The sequence below is a fragment of the Propithecus coquereli genome, unplaced genomic scaffold, assembly GCF_000956105.1.
Source record: "Propithecus coquereli isolate 6110/MARCELLA unplaced genomic scaffold, Pcoq_1.0 Scaffold35, whole genome shotgun sequence".
Taxonomy (NCBI): Eukaryota; Metazoa; Chordata; class Mammalia; order Primates; family Indriidae; genus Propithecus; species Propithecus coquereli.
The window spans coordinates 489,636-507,351 of record NW_012149174.1 but is presented as its reverse complement, the minus strand read 5'-3'; positions in this window follow the sequence as shown (position 1 = coordinate 507,351).

Here is a 17,716-nt window from a genome sequence, read left to right as displayed (position 1 = left end):
TATCATATATTGCATTAAAATAGCTTTCTAGAATTTTAAGTTATATTTAGGTACAGAACTCCCCTCAGGTTTAGTTTCATTCACCAGTAAATGAAGCTGGTTATTATGCAGCTTTGCTTGAGGACTGTTTTTTTATGAGTTTATGGTGGTTTAAGTTATTGACTGGAGATGGAGTATGGATTACAACAGAAATGACCATTTAAAAATATGGATTATTGGGAATTTTTACAGTAGTTTTCCATTACATTGTAGAATTTAAAAGATTGAATTTATTCATAAATACAGGTTAATCATCTAGTCAAATCACCATTACTTGATTATGAAGAACTGATCTGTGGTAAATGCTTATTGGAGGCCTTTGAATATTTTAAAGAGCAGAGGGAAAAAGTCCATAAAAAATTCTAGAAGAAAACTTAAGAAAATATTCATAACTTTGGAATACACAAAGATATCTTAGACAAGAATTAGCTGTACAAACTTGATAAAAGGCACTTCATTAAAAATAAGAACTGTTCTTCACAATATGTCATTGAGAAAAGGCAAGGGGAGATATTCTCAATACCAAAATCTGACAAAAGATTTGTATGCAAAATATATTAATTATTTTTAATAAGTAGAAGACAACTCAATTTAATAATGGACAACATATTTTAATAGGCATTTCACAAAAATACATGTATGGCCAATAAGCACATGGAAAGATGCTCAGCATCATTAATCATCAATGAGATGCAAATGGAAAACTACAATAAGATGCCACTACACAGCCACTAGCATGGCTAAAATTAAAGGATGACAAATAGCAAGTGTTGACAAACATTCAGAACAATTAGAACTCTAATATATTGCTAGTGAAACTGTAAAATGATACCATTTTACAAAATAGTTTGGTAATTTCTTATAAAATTGACCATATTTTTAGCCTTGACCTTGCAATTCCATCTCTGGGTATTTACCAAAGGGAAATGAAAATTCATGTCTAGACAAAGACATGCATATGAATGCTTGTAGCTGGTTTATTATTAAAGCTGGAAACAGCAAGATACCTCAACAATTAAATGACTAAACGAGTGTTATTATAACTAAAAGAATATTAACAATAAAATCACAGTTCAATAACATAGATAAATCTTTAAATATTTTGCCAAGCAAAAGAAGCCAGACACAAAATATGATGATGATTTTATTTATATAAAAATCAATCAAAACCAGGAAATGATAATCTATAGTCACAAAAAGTAGATATGTTTGATTTGGCTGGTAGCAGGTGGACTTATTGCAAACAGGCATGAGGGAACTTTTGCAGATAAAAAATATTCTATATCTTCATTTTTATGATGGATGTACAGGTGTATACACTGGCCGAAATAATAGAATTGAATTCTTAAAATGGGTACATTTTCATATATATAAATTATCTCTCAGTAAAGCTCATGTAGAAAATAAGTAGCAAAACAAAGTCAATCAAATACCATAAAATTATTGAAGAAAATATGCTAGTGAAAAAATGAAACATTGAAACTTCTTCCCAAAATTGTTTGGCATGTTTGGCTACCTATCTGCTGAAATGTCTAGAGTTCATCCAAGTTTTATAGGTTAGAATTATTTCTTCTTATTTCATGGATAATTTAGAACAGCTGCTGAAATCTCTTGCATTTCTTGACCAAAGTAAGGAAATATCTTTTGTTGGTTATTGTTTTCAGTTATCCGAAATGAGATTGAGATTAAAACAAAACAAAACAAACACTTTTTTTTTTTTTTTTTTTACTAGAAATCCAGGTGAAATCAAAAGATATATATTCTTCTGCTTTCTTACTTAGGTATTTCTTCAGACCTGCCTGCCCATGGGATCATGCAGAAAGTAAGTGAAGCAGTAACACAGACAAAGTCAAAGGTCAATTCAAGATGATTCTCAAAGGCATGAAAAAGTCAAAAGAGACCTGAGGCTAAATGCTTCTAAAGAAAATTTTGTTCACTCCTTCCCATTTTTAAAACCTTCAACCTCTCATTCTAGCAAAGGATAAGGACTAAGGAGGTCTTCGGGGGGAAAGATACAGTTTGGATGTAAGTTCAACTCCTTTGTAAGAGATGAGAGAAAATATTTCTTCTTGAGTATTTTTCATCATTCCTGTTTCAACATATAATTGACTTGTCCTAGCAAAGGTTTAACTAGGATTCTAGCAGCTACCTTGATGGAGGAAACAAACAAAACCTGAAAATTACTTTATGTGTTATTTTAGTGTTCTAGTCTGCATAAAAATTACTACAAATTTAGTCGATTAAAACAACACTTATTTATTATCTCATAGTTTCTGTATGGCAGGATTCTGGGTACAGTTTAGTTGGGTTCCCTGCCAGTCTGTGTTCTCATCTGAAAGCTTAAGTGGGGAAAGGCCCACTTCCAAGCTCACCCATGTTGTTGGTATAATTTATTTCCTTATGGCTACAAAACGAAGGGCCGCAGCTTCTTGCTGATTGTTAGTTAGAGACTGCCCTCAGCTTCTTGCCACATGATCTTGCTAACATGGCAGTTCACTTCTTCAAAGCCAGCAAAGGAGAAAGTCAAGTTCGCCAGCAACATGGAGTCCTATATATTTTAACGTAATCACAGGACTGACATCCCATCACTATTGTCATATTTTGGTGATTAAAAGCAAGTCACAACTCCTCCCCACAAGCAGGGAGAGGGGACTAGATGATAAGGTGGGAATCATAGAGGTGACTTTAATGTCTGTCCACTTCAAACATACTGTGTGCCAGGCATGCGTTAATATTGTTTATATTGGCTGGAACAATGGTAAACACTCAATAAGTGGTAGATATTACCTGAATAAATAAATACACACACATATATATATTTCTTAATGTGTAACAAAGATTTTGATTCCTTATTATGAAGGTTTTTCAGTATTATGCTCCATCAGGATCTAAAATTCAAAATGTGTGCTTATTATGCCCTGTTCATAACTCGTATTGTACTATAGTGAAAAGGAGCCAAGGGTACTTACTTCATATTTAAATTCTTCCCTTTCTCCTTTCACTTTCATAATCATGCTTACAGGCCTATGGCATTAGATTAAGAATTCTGACTTTGCCTTGCTAGGACATTGCCAACTACCAAACCAGAAAAGAATGAAGCTGAATTTCCACACCTCATTTCCCAGAGCTTCTCCCCAGCATCCAAAGCTCTTGCTTTATCTGCGATTGATTTTGAAAAGTCTACAAAGTAAAACAGAATTTCTTGTAACCCAAAGCAGCTAACTGACTTACAAGGGCTAGAATGAGGAATTATGCTTGGTACAGGCCATACAAAGAATTGAATGTTAACACTTTAAGAAAAAAAAAAGGATGAAAAGGTTTATGAAGAAAGCAATTTATTGATATGCTTAATTAAATGTAGTTTTGGATCCAGAAATATCTGGACTATTATCAGATATTTTAGTTTATCCTTTTGAGTAATTTTAGGGAATATTTTTTCCATGAAAAATTAAGAAATTAGTAAAAAAGTACTCTGGAGCCATCCCTTAGTGTATGATGATTGCAAAAGATAAGCCAGTATAGACCTGTCACTCAAATAACCTCCTTGAAATATTTAACAAGAGTATACCTTCACAGCTGAGTTACTTTGAAAGTATAAGGAAGTTATTCAAATAATTTTCTAATCTTAGAAAATCAGTGTTAAGAAAAGAAATTTATTATATAAATTTTCCAGAAAATTTTTTAAAAGACTAATTTTGCTTTATCTCTGATTAAATGGCTTGGGTAGGTAGAAAAATGTGGTTCTATCTTGAATATGATAAATAAATCCCTAAACTAATTTTGCATTTAAGTATGCATATATGGATATATGGTAATCAAATAAGATGCTTCCAATACATAATTATTAGGCTTAATCTAAAACTTTAATTTAGCTACTGTATATAAACTAATTCACAATGTGTAAATTATTTATTATGTAACTAAAAATTTTTATAACAAATTCATTTTAATTTCTATAAATATTATTTTAATAACTAATGATAAAAATTCTATGTATAAATTTTATTGTTAATATTGTCAAAGTTGTACAAATTGGAATGTAAATATAGAATGTACATGTATCATTTATTATATGATAAGGAACATATGAATGCCAGTCCCAAATATGTCAATAGCATGGCATCTTGCATTTTCATTTAAAATAGAAATATGAAAAGTTTTATTTGAAATATAAAATAATTTAGTTGTGCATTTTTGCTTAGCATGTGTGTGAGAATGTGTATGCCAACCTTAAGTCAGATTTCCTCCTAATCTATTAAATTAGATATTCCATTCACAAGTATGCACACTTCTGGTTATGAATTAGAGGGACATATCAACTGTAGTTATTAAGTTACCTGTATCTAGAAAAGCTTCTCCATCTCTCATCTTCTACTAATTAATTTCTTATATGCAAAGAGAAGGAAATTTTGCAAGTTTCTTGTCTACCAAATTGTTTAAATATGACTAGTAGACTCTTTTGTATATAAGCTGCTTAAGGGTAGAGTTCATATCACATATTTACTTTGTAGGTTAACAAACACACTAAAAAGGCGATCAAATGATTGTTTAGAAAAAAAGCAGTAAGGGCCCTTGGGATTTTATGTAGGACAAAATAAGGAAGTTTATATCCAGGCTGAAAAACACACAACACTAACCCTCCTCTTCCTATTTGACTCTACTCTTTGATAGAAAACAGGAGACGGAATAACTGACAGCTGCTGAATGGAAAACAAAGCACATAGGTCACTATACATTAAAAATTAATTAATTTATCATACATTAGAAGAACTGATTCAGGGGTTATGACAAGAGAAATGAGCAAATAATCACTGAAAGAGGTAGGTACATTTTCTCTTATCTAGTACTAAGTAAACTTTGCTTCCAAGATGAAGTTTCTGGGGATTATGACATAAATGTTAAGATTCACAGGGATAGGCATATCTTAAAAATCAGTGGGTTTAAAACCAAAAAAAGTTTCTCTCTCTTTTTTTTTTTTTTTTTTTTTACTACTTTTCCTTTTGGCTTGGAAACCAAACTCCAGATTTCAGAAGAAAGCTATCTTTCAGGCAATACTTCTCACATTGCACTTAATATTGAACTATAGTATAACTTCCAGAGGCAGTTTCTATAGCTAAAGAAAAACAAGTAAGAGGCTTAGACAGTTTTCAGGGTATATAATTTATGAAGAGGGGCAATGCAACCATATTCTAATTTATAGACAATAACAATTTGCAAAAGTTAGAAATTAAACACATGCAAGGATTACAGATTGAAAACCACTTTAATTTCTTTTATACCTGGGATTGATAAACCATGTCCTATGGCCACCTGTGGCTTACTTCTCGATTTAGTAAATAGTATTCTTTTGAAATACTGTCATGCTTTTTGTTTCTGTATTGTCTTTGGCTACTTTTGCAGTATAATGTTAGAGTTGAGAAGTTGCAACAGAGACCATATGGTCCACAAAGGCTAAAATATTTACTGTTGGGCACTTTACAGAAAAAAAATAATAATTGCTGACTCCTCCTATATTACACACTTATCGCTTGAGTTTTATGTAGTTGAAATCAAATGAATAATAAAAAGTATATAAACAAATGTTAGAGGGCAACAATTTTTTAAGGACTTTGGAATTATATTTTATTGATATTCTGTAGTTTCCTTTAGTTTTCTAGTATTTTCAAATAAATTCAAAATACTGATTCTACCAATCTCAAAATTATGTATGTCCCAGGTATGTATATATGTATATATATTTTCATTCCTGTCTGTCTGCAATATGCTTTTTAATATTAATCAAAAATACAGTTAACTTCTTTAATATATGCATCATCAAATACTTGTGCTAGCTTTTTCCAGTGGCAGGTATTGATTGGCAAACCTCTCTCTCTCTCCTATAACACAGCTATGCTATAGTGATACTTAGATTATAATCTAAAGCCAATCATTTGAATTTGGCATTTCTCTAATGTCAAATTTTCTCAATTTATCTCTACAGTGGTTTTTGTCCTTAAGATTAATTTTGAGTCCTGAATGGACTGTGTCTGTGTCTGTGTGTGTGTGCATGTGTGTTTATTAGTCAGGGTCCCCAGAGAAACACACCAATAGGATATCTGTCTATCTATCTATGTGTGGAGACAAATTGACTTTAAAGAATTGGGTGTCATGATTGTGGATGTTCAAATCCAAAATCTGCAGGGTAGGCAGGCAGCCTGGAGATCCGGGGAGGAGTTGTGTTCTAGCCTGAAGGCAGTATGCTGGAAGAATTCCCTCTTCACTTGGAGGAGTCAGTCTTTTTCTGTTAAGGCCTTCAACTAATTGGATGAGGCCCACCCACATTAAGGAGAGTAAAAAGGTTTGCTCAAGTCTACTGATTTAAATTTTAATCTCATCTAAAAAAAAAATTTCTTCACAGAAACATCTAAATAATGTTTGGCGAAATATCTGGGTATTGTGGCCCAGCCCATTTTGACACACAAAATTAACCATCACAACGTAAAAGAGGATTGTGTTTTAAAATGTATATATATATAATACATATATGAAATACTCAGATATTAATACTAATTTCTATCAACATATACATTTTTATTGTGATTTAAAAATTGGAATGAATATTAGCTTTTTTAAAGTCCACTCTCTAAGACGGCCTACCTTTCTTAGGCCATCAGCATCTGTTACTGGCCGAATTGTATTTCTCCCTAAATTCCTATGCTGTAGTTCTAACTCCTAGTACTTCAGAACGTGACAGTATTTAGAAAAAGCATCTTTATAGAGTCTTTAATTAACTTAACATGAGGTGATTAGTGTGGGCTCTAATCTAATATAATTGGTGTCTTTATAAGGAGGGTAAATCTGAACAGAGATAAGTACAGAGGGAAGACTGTGTGAAAATACACAGAAAAGATGATGATCTATAGGCCGTGGAAAGAGGCCTAAGAAGAAACCAACTCTGCTGACACCTTGATCTCAGACTTCTAGCCTCCACAACTGTGAGAAAATAAATTTCTATTATTTAAGCCACCTGGTCTATGGTACATTATTATGGCAACCCTAGAAAACTAATATTGTATATTTGAAAATTCTCTTGTACATCTATAGAAAGCAAAGGAATAAAGATCAAAGTTTACACCAACTTATGAGAATACACTTCTCTGATCATATAACTAGGGAAATCTTTAGACTCATCCCTTTCAACATTTTATAGAGTTTGTAGATAAATATAAAAATATACCTAGGAGAACATGACCAAAGGAAAAAGCATTCATCACTCAAAATAACATACAAAGTACCACCTGAGTAATGTCATTGCACAGTTCATCTAACTTTCAGTATGGAAATACATGAAACTAGAGTGGTAATAATCAGAATAATTTTAATAAACTTCAGAACTAACTGTCTTATACTCGAGCCATTCAGTTACCATTTCTCACATGTCTATCATTGGTGTGCAGGGGAGGCAAAACTTAACCTCTATCCTCTTAGGGTTTTTTTTTTTTTTTTCAGCTGGGCCTGCGAATTGAATTTCTGTAAGATAGATCAAAAGGAGAAAAGGATATAAATTTTTAATGAAGGTTTTATGTGGCATAGGAGCCTTCACAAGGAAACGGAGACCCAAATACACAGAGTTAAACACTTACTGAGTTGGACAAAGAATAGTAAGTTGTGAAGAAACAACTAAACTGTGTGGGGAGGCTAGAAGATAAGAGTTATTTTAACAAGATCTGTACAGAATTCTTTCAGTTTCAACTTTTGGTCTTTGATAATAAGAATGGTGCTTTTCTCGTAGTATAGGGAAGACATTTTTCACATAGGAATTTCATCTCCTAACTTTAAGAAACAGAAGGAAGGTCAGAGTGATCTTCTTGCATCTGCTACTTTTTAAGTGCCTTTAGCTCAAAATAATTCATATGCCAGTGGCATATTTTGGGGTGTTGTGGTCTGATTGGCATATTTTGGAGTGATCTGTTCTGAATTCTTTCAAGAGCAACACTCAATGAGGAAGGAGTAACAAATAGTACTCTTTAATCTCGGGGCTTTTCCTTCTAATTAAACAGATAAAACTAAAGAAACATGCACTAAAACCCAAAGCACTAGAAGGAATCTTTTAAAAAAAGCTTTTTAGAAAAATATACCATAGCAATACCTTTAAGATATTTTCTTCCTATAACTTACAATAAGAAATGTTTTATTTTATAGCCAAGTACACATGCAAAGATGCACAAGTTGAACAAATGGAAACAAAATGTTAATAAATAATATTTACCCCTAACTCCTGTAATTGTACTTTGATCTATTCTGTTCCATTTTATGTCATTTTAGATGCTGTTAGCAAAACATTAAATTGATAACATGAGTCACTAATGGGTCATAACCTGTGGTTTGAAGAATATTGCACTAAGTGATATTATTCAGGACCTAAGGATTTTCAGATAAAGGACTGGGCAATAGGGTAGACAAGAAAGACAACTGAATTTGAAATCAAAAGATCTTGATTAATGTTGCAGTTCTGTGTACTGACTTTGTGAGCTACTGTAAGTCAATCAACTTAAGAGTCTTAGTTTCTGGTCTATAATAATAATGGAACCTTACTTTCTCATCTATAAAGTCAGAATATGAAATTTGTCTGTTCCACCGAATATGGCATTTATGAAAACAAACAGTGATAATGGATGTGGAAGAATTTAAAAAATGCAATGTAACAAAACATTACTATTTGAATGTTTAAATAGCTGGAAATAGACCAGATCACTATGCTGAAATTTTGGAGACTTATATTTTTATAGGAATTTAAATTTTTCAGTTTTATCTATATAGTAAAGATATTTTGCTGCAACTAGGGGGAAAGGCCCAAGGGGTGCTTCTTTAAGTGAATGCATGTGGAAATCCAGTGCAGAAGCCAAAGACCGTACTGTCCTCAGGAGATGCAGTACCTTTTCTTCATCTGTATTAATCTTTTAGGGCCGCTGTCTTAACAAAATACCACACACTAAATGACTTAAATAACAGAAATTTGTTTTCTCACAGTTCTGGAGGCTAGAGAAGTCTGAGATCAAGGTGTCAGCAGAGTTGGTTTCTTTGAGGCCATTCCCTTTGGCCTGTAGATCACCATCCTCACTCTGTATTTTCAAATAGTCTTTCCTCTGTACATGTTTGTGTCCAGATTTCTTCTTCTTATAAGGACACTAGTCATATTGCATTAGAGTCCATTCATCCTTATAACCTCGTTTTAACTTGATTATTGCTAAAGACCCTATCTCCAAATATGTTCACTGTAAGGCTGGCCAAAAGACCCCCACAGGCACAGCAACGACAGCCCCGGGCCCCTTCCCTGTTGGCTTGCAGCCGAGGCCAGGCCACATCCTGTTATGACTGGCAAAAAACAGCTACGCTGGCTGAGCACCCTGAGCTCGGCTTCCTGCTCTACCCAGCTGCTGCGGGCAAAGCTCTCAGGCTTCAAACGACCACATCCTACCTGAATGTTCCAAGACCCCCTTCACCCCACATATAAAAACCCTGCCTCAGTCCTAGGCGGTGCAACTTCTCAGGCCCTGACCTTAGGACCTGCGAACCTTGCCCAGGAGTGCTTTAATAAAGCCACTTGTTTGGCCATAACTTGTGTCCGCTGGTCTCTCCGTCACCGAAAACCTAACATTCACATTCTAAGATACTGGGGGATTAGGACTTCAACATATTAATTATATTTAGACACAATTCAGCCTATAACACTATCTGCTATGGCTTGAATGTGTCCCCAAAAAGTTCATGTGTTGGAAGCTTAATTGCCATCGTGATGGTATTAAGAGGTGGGACATATAAGAGGTGATTAGGTCATGAGGGCTTTGCCCTCAGGAATGGATTAATGTTGTTGTCTCACGAGTGGTTTCTTCATAAAAGGGTAAGTTTGGCTCTTATTTTCTCTGTCTCACTTGCCCTTCTGCCATAGGTTGACCCTTGCCAGATGCCAGTGTCATGCTCTGAGACTTCTTAGCCTCCAGAACCATGAGCCAAAACTTCTTTTCTTGTAAATTACCCAGTCTGTGGCATGCTTAACAGACTCAGCAGAAAATGGACTCAGACACCTGAGTCTAATTTCTTTTTATTATTCCTTATAGGTTTTCACTTAATACCAAGGAAAACATGCCAAATATTTTTGCATTGTTTTGTGTATAACCAAAATTAAGCAAATGTTTTTTTTTCAGTGATTCAACATTGAGTCATTTTTATATTACAAGTATGGCCATATTTCATTGATAATTTACCAAAACAATATCAATAATTTTAAAAAGTGCTTTCCTTTAATGAAAAGGAAAATTTTTTTAAAGAAACAAAAGAGCATAGCAACTTGATTAGTCCCAGCTTGAATATAGAGGCAGTATTTGTTACATTGGAGATAGAAATTTTTAAGCAAAAATTAACATAGTTGAAAAGTAAAATGAGGATGCCGAGATAAAACATTAATATATTCACATATTTAGAAGTAAATAAAAGCATTTAGTGCTACTACATTTTGTTTCGAATTGTTTAAGTCCCCACCAAAGTAAGTAGAAACTTGTATTTCTTTTTGCAGCTTTTCAATGCAGCAAGCCTAAGACTAACAAAAATTCATTTTAATTATCAAGAATACATTACTGCATTTTCAGCTACAGACACAAATGCATTCCCACAATTTGAGGCTATAAAAACTCTATATTGTTATTTGGAATTGCCATAGTTATACAAAACTCCTTTACTCACAGTGAACATTGCTATATACTTTTAATACAATTGAACAGATGAGATTTCTATCAACTTTTTTGAAAACAGTGAAAAGTCATCTCTCTATATATTAACATAAAATTATCATTACAGAAATAGTTAATGGTTAGGGAAAAGGTATAGTATGGGTATTGGGGACTTTTAAAAGATTCTTAGCTGGACAATAGTCCCATATTTTGGGAGAAAAGGAGGATAGCTGAGATTAAACTATGCTTACTTAAAGAACACTGCCATCTTCTAACTATCCAAGAAAGTCTTAGTGCAGTGATGCTCAAGTCACCTTTGTCCAGAAATCCACAGAGGGAGGTTTAGGAGAAGCCATTATGCAAAAATCCAGACCCCACTCTTGTCAGACCAACCAGTTCAGGAGCCTGCATCCCAGCTCTCTGCTGAGGATGAAGGAAAATCGGTAACAGTAAGCAATCAACGTAAGGAAAAAGCTTTTCCTCACTGGAGATAATGCATATTAATGAGCACCTTACCATGTCCAAATGAGGTATTGTTGAAGAAATATTTATGCACTCAGTCATTTAACTTTTGTGAGTATACTACACACTTGCGTGTACTATAGTTACAGTGGAAGTGCAACATGAACAGAACAGACTTAATCCAGTCCGCACGTAGTTTGTATTCTACTAGTGAGAGGCATACAGTAAATAACATAAATGCATCAAAGCAAATTCTAGTGATTCCCATATAAATAATGGATTATCTGATAGTCCTAATTACATAGAATGATCAGAGGACTCCTCTTTGAGTAGTGTGACCAACAATTTGCCATCTCAGCCATGCCATATTTGAAAGTGACAGGTGGCACATTAGCAGTCACACTGGGAAAACAGCTGTAAATCCATTCAAACCAGAATATATGGTCACCCTATCTTTGAGCCTAATTTCAGTAAAATTGAAATAAAAAAGAAAAGAAAAGGGGTCAATAAGGCAGCAAAGCAGGGACAAGAATATTCTAAGTGGTGTAATGTAACAGCACCTGAAGTGAAAAGAACTTTCTCTGTTTGAAGAATGGAAGAATGAAAAACGGCTAATGTGGCCCGTACAGAATGACTTAAAGCAAAAGTTGGCAAACCATGGCCCCCCAGCCAAATGCCATCCATGCTTTTATACAATCTTATTAGAACACAGCTACAACCCTTTGGTTTACTATTCTCTAATGCTCTTTTGTGCTGGAACAGCAGAGTGCGTAGATTTGTAGAAAAGACTACCCAGCCTGGATCCATTTGCACACAGACATGAGCTGTTGCGGCCATCACCATCTACCACATTCCACTGAAATACCACCACCTTTAGCATCTGGACCTTGGAGGTGTCTGAACCGACCACAGTCCCTGGATAATGTTCAGACAGCTCACCGCCCCGATGGCTCCAGCCTTTTACAGGCAGTGGAGCCCATTTCCCCATACTCCCAGAGTCCTCTTCTAATCCTTCAATGTGGCATCCAGAACCCAGGATGCCTGACAGCCAAATCAAGTCATTTCACCTTTGAATCAGTTAATTTTTCCCAGATTCCAGATCTCTTCTGAATTTACAGCATTTTCTAAGTTATATGCCATTGGTCAACAAAATAACTTCTGCACTCTTTCCAATTCCTCAACACTACCTGAGTAAAAGTCTACTTGTTATTTTCAATAAATGTCAGACATTGTTGAAAATGACTAGTTGCAACAGAGACTGTATGACTTGCAAACCTAAAATATTTGCTATCTGACCATTTATAGAAAATGTTTGCTGATCTCTGATCTAAGGAAAGATTAGCATGAAATGCAATCAGAGAGGTAGGTGTCCTGCTATTAAGACAGAAATATCTCAGAGTGCTCAAAGCAATCATTATTGCAGTGATCCAATTTGAATATCTGTAATTATAGATTGATAGAAGCACAAGGTATCTCAAGAGACAAATCTGCCATCATTACAAAAATGGATTATTCAGACTGATAGAACATTTTCTACACAAATCACCATTTGCTTTTTCCATTAGTAATTTCCTTGGATGAAATAGAACCTTTTAAAATAGACCCATTTGTTATTTCAGCTAAACAATAGGTACATTTTGATAGCTCACAAAGCTCTAAACTGTGGAATATATAAAAGAAAAACAATACAGAAGTGATTACTGTCCATTTATAATTTATCTGTAGGATGGGAATAAGAAAGAGTGATACTAAAAAGAAAAGAAGAAGAAAAGAATACAAATCTCAGATATAATAATGTGCCAGTATAACCCAAATCTTGTGAAGAATGGAACATAATTTACAAACAGTGACTCTGAGCCATCAGCCACCAGAGTCGTTAGGGCTGTTTAATGATGTTGCACAGGCAGTGACATAATGCAAACCAATCAGAAAGCACTCCTATCATTTAGGGTTTTTTTCTCCTTTAATATTTCTTACTGGACCCCAGAAAGGGGAGGTATGCAATACAAAGAATGAGAATACATGTGGTAAACATTAGAGAGACAGATAGATTTACCTAAAAGCCATTTCTATTTTGCAGAGTATAGTGAAGGAAAGTAAGATTAGATATTCAGTTCTGGAATTAAACTTCAAGAATTTTCAGCAAACACTGAGCTACTGTGCAAATACTAATTAGGAAACTGACTAATAAAGTACACCATGGTTGTTGTATTAATAGAACATCAAACCCACAGCTAAGAAAGAGTACAGCACAAGAAGGAATTCCAAGCCAAACTTGAACAATTTACCTTTAAGCCCTACTAAGTGAAGATTTTGGTGAAGTTTTAACGCTACTGTGTGCCTTAGTTGAAAAAGAACAGGGATTCCTATCTGTGCCAAAGGCATTCTATCAAGTTAACATGCCATAAAAATAATGTAATTTTTATTTCAAAGCTCAATTTCAACAAATGCCTTTCTGTTTCATGTAAGTCCTGAATTATTGGTAGATATTGTTAGAGTAGGAGACTAGGAGACAGGGCTATAGGGGTTTGCAGAGTGGGCACAGGTGTTAAAGTAAACAACCCTCAGGCAGAAGCTAACTAGGGGGTCTGATAACCACAGGCAAAAACTACCATCAACTGGCTGTCAGCTATCTGCCACCTTACATGAACTTTGGCTAATTATAATATCATTTAAGTTGTGGTTTTAAAATTTCTCCACCCTTGTAATCACCATGAAAGTTCTGAAACAACCATATAAAGTATGAAAATGAGAAGGAATCCAATTTTAGGAATTACTACCCAAATTCTTAGTAAAAGCCAACCTTTTAACCTTGAATATTCCTCCCCTCAGTTAGTAACATTTCAAAAACTGCTTCCTTTCAGAGCAGTTGCTCTTTTCCAGCCTGATGGCTTGTGGGCGGTTTCTCTCTCTCTCTCTCTCTTCTCTCCTCTCTCTCTCTCTCTCTCTCTCTCTCTCTCTGTCTTTCTCTCTGTCTCTCGCTCACTTTTGCTTTCAGTCTTTCAATAAAAAGCTTCTTGCTTGGCTTACATGGTGCATCTTGAAATTCTTTCTTCTAATGATCACCAAAACCTAGACAAAACCTCCACTTGGAGGCCACTAACAGATATCTTGAGAGAATGCACAATTCTGTTTTCCACATTCAGGTAGCACCATTATGCAGTGTTCTTAAATAAGGCTCATTTCCATCTCGGTTATGAATTAAATTAAATATGAATTAAATTAAATTTCCTGGCACACCCTTTTGCTCTCACTACTTGGAGAATCTGTTCTGTGTAGCTATCTAAGACAGGAGCTCCTCCTTATAAATATTTAGATCAAATTTTTATTTAACTAAAATATTCTACTCCAGAATTAAATGACATGAAAATTATATCAGTTGTTAATGTCTAACATAAAATTGACTTCAAGTATCTGTCTCATCTTCTAAGAAGTGGCCTTTATTCAGTCTGGACCAACCTTACTAATGATTAGATTTTCGTCAAGAAATAAAACACATTTCCAGTAGGTATTAAATGATTGTATCCAGTACTGGTCTGTTATATATAAAACACCATCCATCAATATATATTTTATGTTGTTAAAATATTCATTTTTAGTATTATTGTTTTGTTTATCTTCAGAGGGACCCAAAATTTGGTGGTGTTTTTATTATTTGTATGTATTTTGTACGCTGGGGTGATATGGGAAATAAACTCAAAACAATTTTTCACTGGATTATACCTAGATTTAAATTTCTCTCTTTCTTTGGACAGGAAGAAATACCTGTCATCTTCCTAAAGACTATATGCACTGCTACTATTTTTTTTTGCTTAACAATTTCCTCCACCTATCATATTGCATGGGATCTGAGATGAATTTATAAGAATGGGGCAATTTTGGATTTTTGTGGAAAGATAGAGACTGTAAAATAGGGTCCGTATCCAGACAAGGAAAATAAACTACATTGAAACCCTTAAATATATTTTAGTCTCATCAAAATAAAACAGACTTTCATAAAGAGAGAAAATTAAACCTTCATTAGTAGGAATTCTCAAAACCAATGATCAGATTACTCAGTTGAAATTTTGCTTGAATCATTATGATAAGCTAGAAGCCTTCTTGCCTTTTCTAAACGCCTCGCAATGCCAATCTTTATTCGAGGAAGAATAATTTTTTTTTAAAACATAAAATTTGGCTAAATGTTACAGTAGAGTTAGGTATATTATTAATGTCATTAAATTTATTTTTAAAATGATGAACAATGCAGCATAAACACATGGTATAATTTATTGGTGGACTTCATATCTATAAATTCTAAAAATGATAAGAATAAATGAAATTATATCTGAAGGACAAATATTTGGTTTTAAATGTTGAGTTTTTTCAAATGTATTGCACCAATTTTGTTTAATTTTATAATATCAGTACAATTGCATATTCAATCAGTTAATACATACAGAGAGCCCAAAAAGTAAGACTTATGCAAAAAAAAAAAAAAAGAGAGAAAGAAAAGGAAAAAAAAAGCATTTCTCTGCTCTCAAAAAGCTTAGAAAATTTTGGAAGGAAATAAAAAATTAAGAAAAAAGACTTATACAAAGGATTACATGATAATTTTCCAGTGATTTGGAAGAGGTCCATAAAAAATTGGAATCAAATTATAGGTACTTCCTTAAGACATAATATCATTTAAATATTTAGTATAAAGTACATTTGGACTTTTGCTTTTGGTGATTACACTGATTAGGCCTTTTATCTATATTAATAATTTTATAAAACTTCCAAGAAAATTCTACTCCACTGGGAGTTGAATACAATAGATGCAATATGAGCAAGCCCTATTGAGCGGCACTGTTACTCTACCAGATCTGACATTCTTTAATTCCCAAGGAAGCTGTGGGGTAGTTCGCGTTAATGGATACACTTTGTAAATAGAATTTTCAAAAGAATGTTCACAGTTGGCCCCCCTATTGTTTTCTATTGGTTTGAAAGGGGCATTCACAGCTGCAGAAAGTATTTGCAATTATCAAATTGGCTTTTTCTACAATGTAAGATAATACTAAAACATGCAATTTCTGGCATTTTCACAAGAACAGCAAGCCAATCATTTGCATTTTCACATTAGGTGTGGACATTTCCTCTCTGGGTCTAATTGACCTTATCCAAGTTATAGAGAAGAAAATTTGGAGAGCTAGAGGAAACCCATTTTCAAAATCAGACCATTGAACCTGAACCAGATTAAAGGCATCTAAATTAAACTGTGCAATGGGTAGGTTTGCTCCTCCCTGCACATTGGTTTCCACTTTTCAAATATCCCTTTAAAAGAAGTTTCAACGGAACTGGAATCCTGCCAAATCCAGATATGCTAATGCAGATACATGTGACTAAATGCAGACAAGTAAAAAAAGGATTTTGTATTATCTTACAATGAAATTACATCCAAATAACACCACATAACACCATCATGATTAACATTATGACAATGAACACTAAATGACTAGAGTAGCTGAGCACTTATTTCCAAGCACATCTCAGTACTTAAATGTCATTATATTGACAGATTTTTAAAATTCACATAAGGAGAAACAGTACGAATGACCAATCTCAGTTTATTCTGTCAAAAGTAATGACATATATCGTATTGGGGTTCAAAATGAGCCTTAATCACAGTACACATACCACCACTTAGCAAACAAATATGAAAGCTGATCAAAATCTTTTAGAGGATAGCACAGCAAAGTAGATGTTCATGTTTTAATTACAATTAATAGAGTGTTTCAAATGGGTAGTTCTTATAGTTTATGAAGATTGGTTCTTTGTAGAGAAGTGACGGCTTTTACAGTTTGATAAGAGGACTATTTTTACTGGGCACACATCATTAACTTGATTTTATCTCTTCTGTAAGATATTTATTAAGCTACAACTACATATATTTATTAAGCTTCAAATAAAATAAGCATTTTAGTAATTTTTAAAGTAGAGAGTGAAAAAGGGAAAGCTGGTATTTATCTTGTAGGATATTAATAGCTTAAGCTAGGATCTGTTTTTAAACAATAATTAATTCTAGTCTAAAACCCAATAATAATTTTGCAATGCCATTCTTATAGATACAGTAGGTCTTCGTCTTTTTCAGATTTAATATTTACTGTTTTGATGATATGCTATTTATAGTGATTGCCCATGACATAGATTAATCTATTTTTAAGTGTAAATTTGAATCCTGTGTACTATAAAGCTGAATATTTGAGGAAGTCACTTAACAAGGACATGTACTCACTCCCACACAACATTTACATCTAACACTTTGCACACAATAATTATATTACAGTGATAAAAAGAACTTTTCTTAGGTTAAACAGGCATCAACTTAGGTTTGATATCTATATGAAATACAAGGTCCTTATCCAAATTTCAATCACAAGAAACCATGCACTTATCCTAATATGTCTATTTTCATGAATTTGAGGATTAAATAAAATCTCCCGAAGATATCTAAACATATCTTTAGTCTGCTATATGTTTAAATAGAA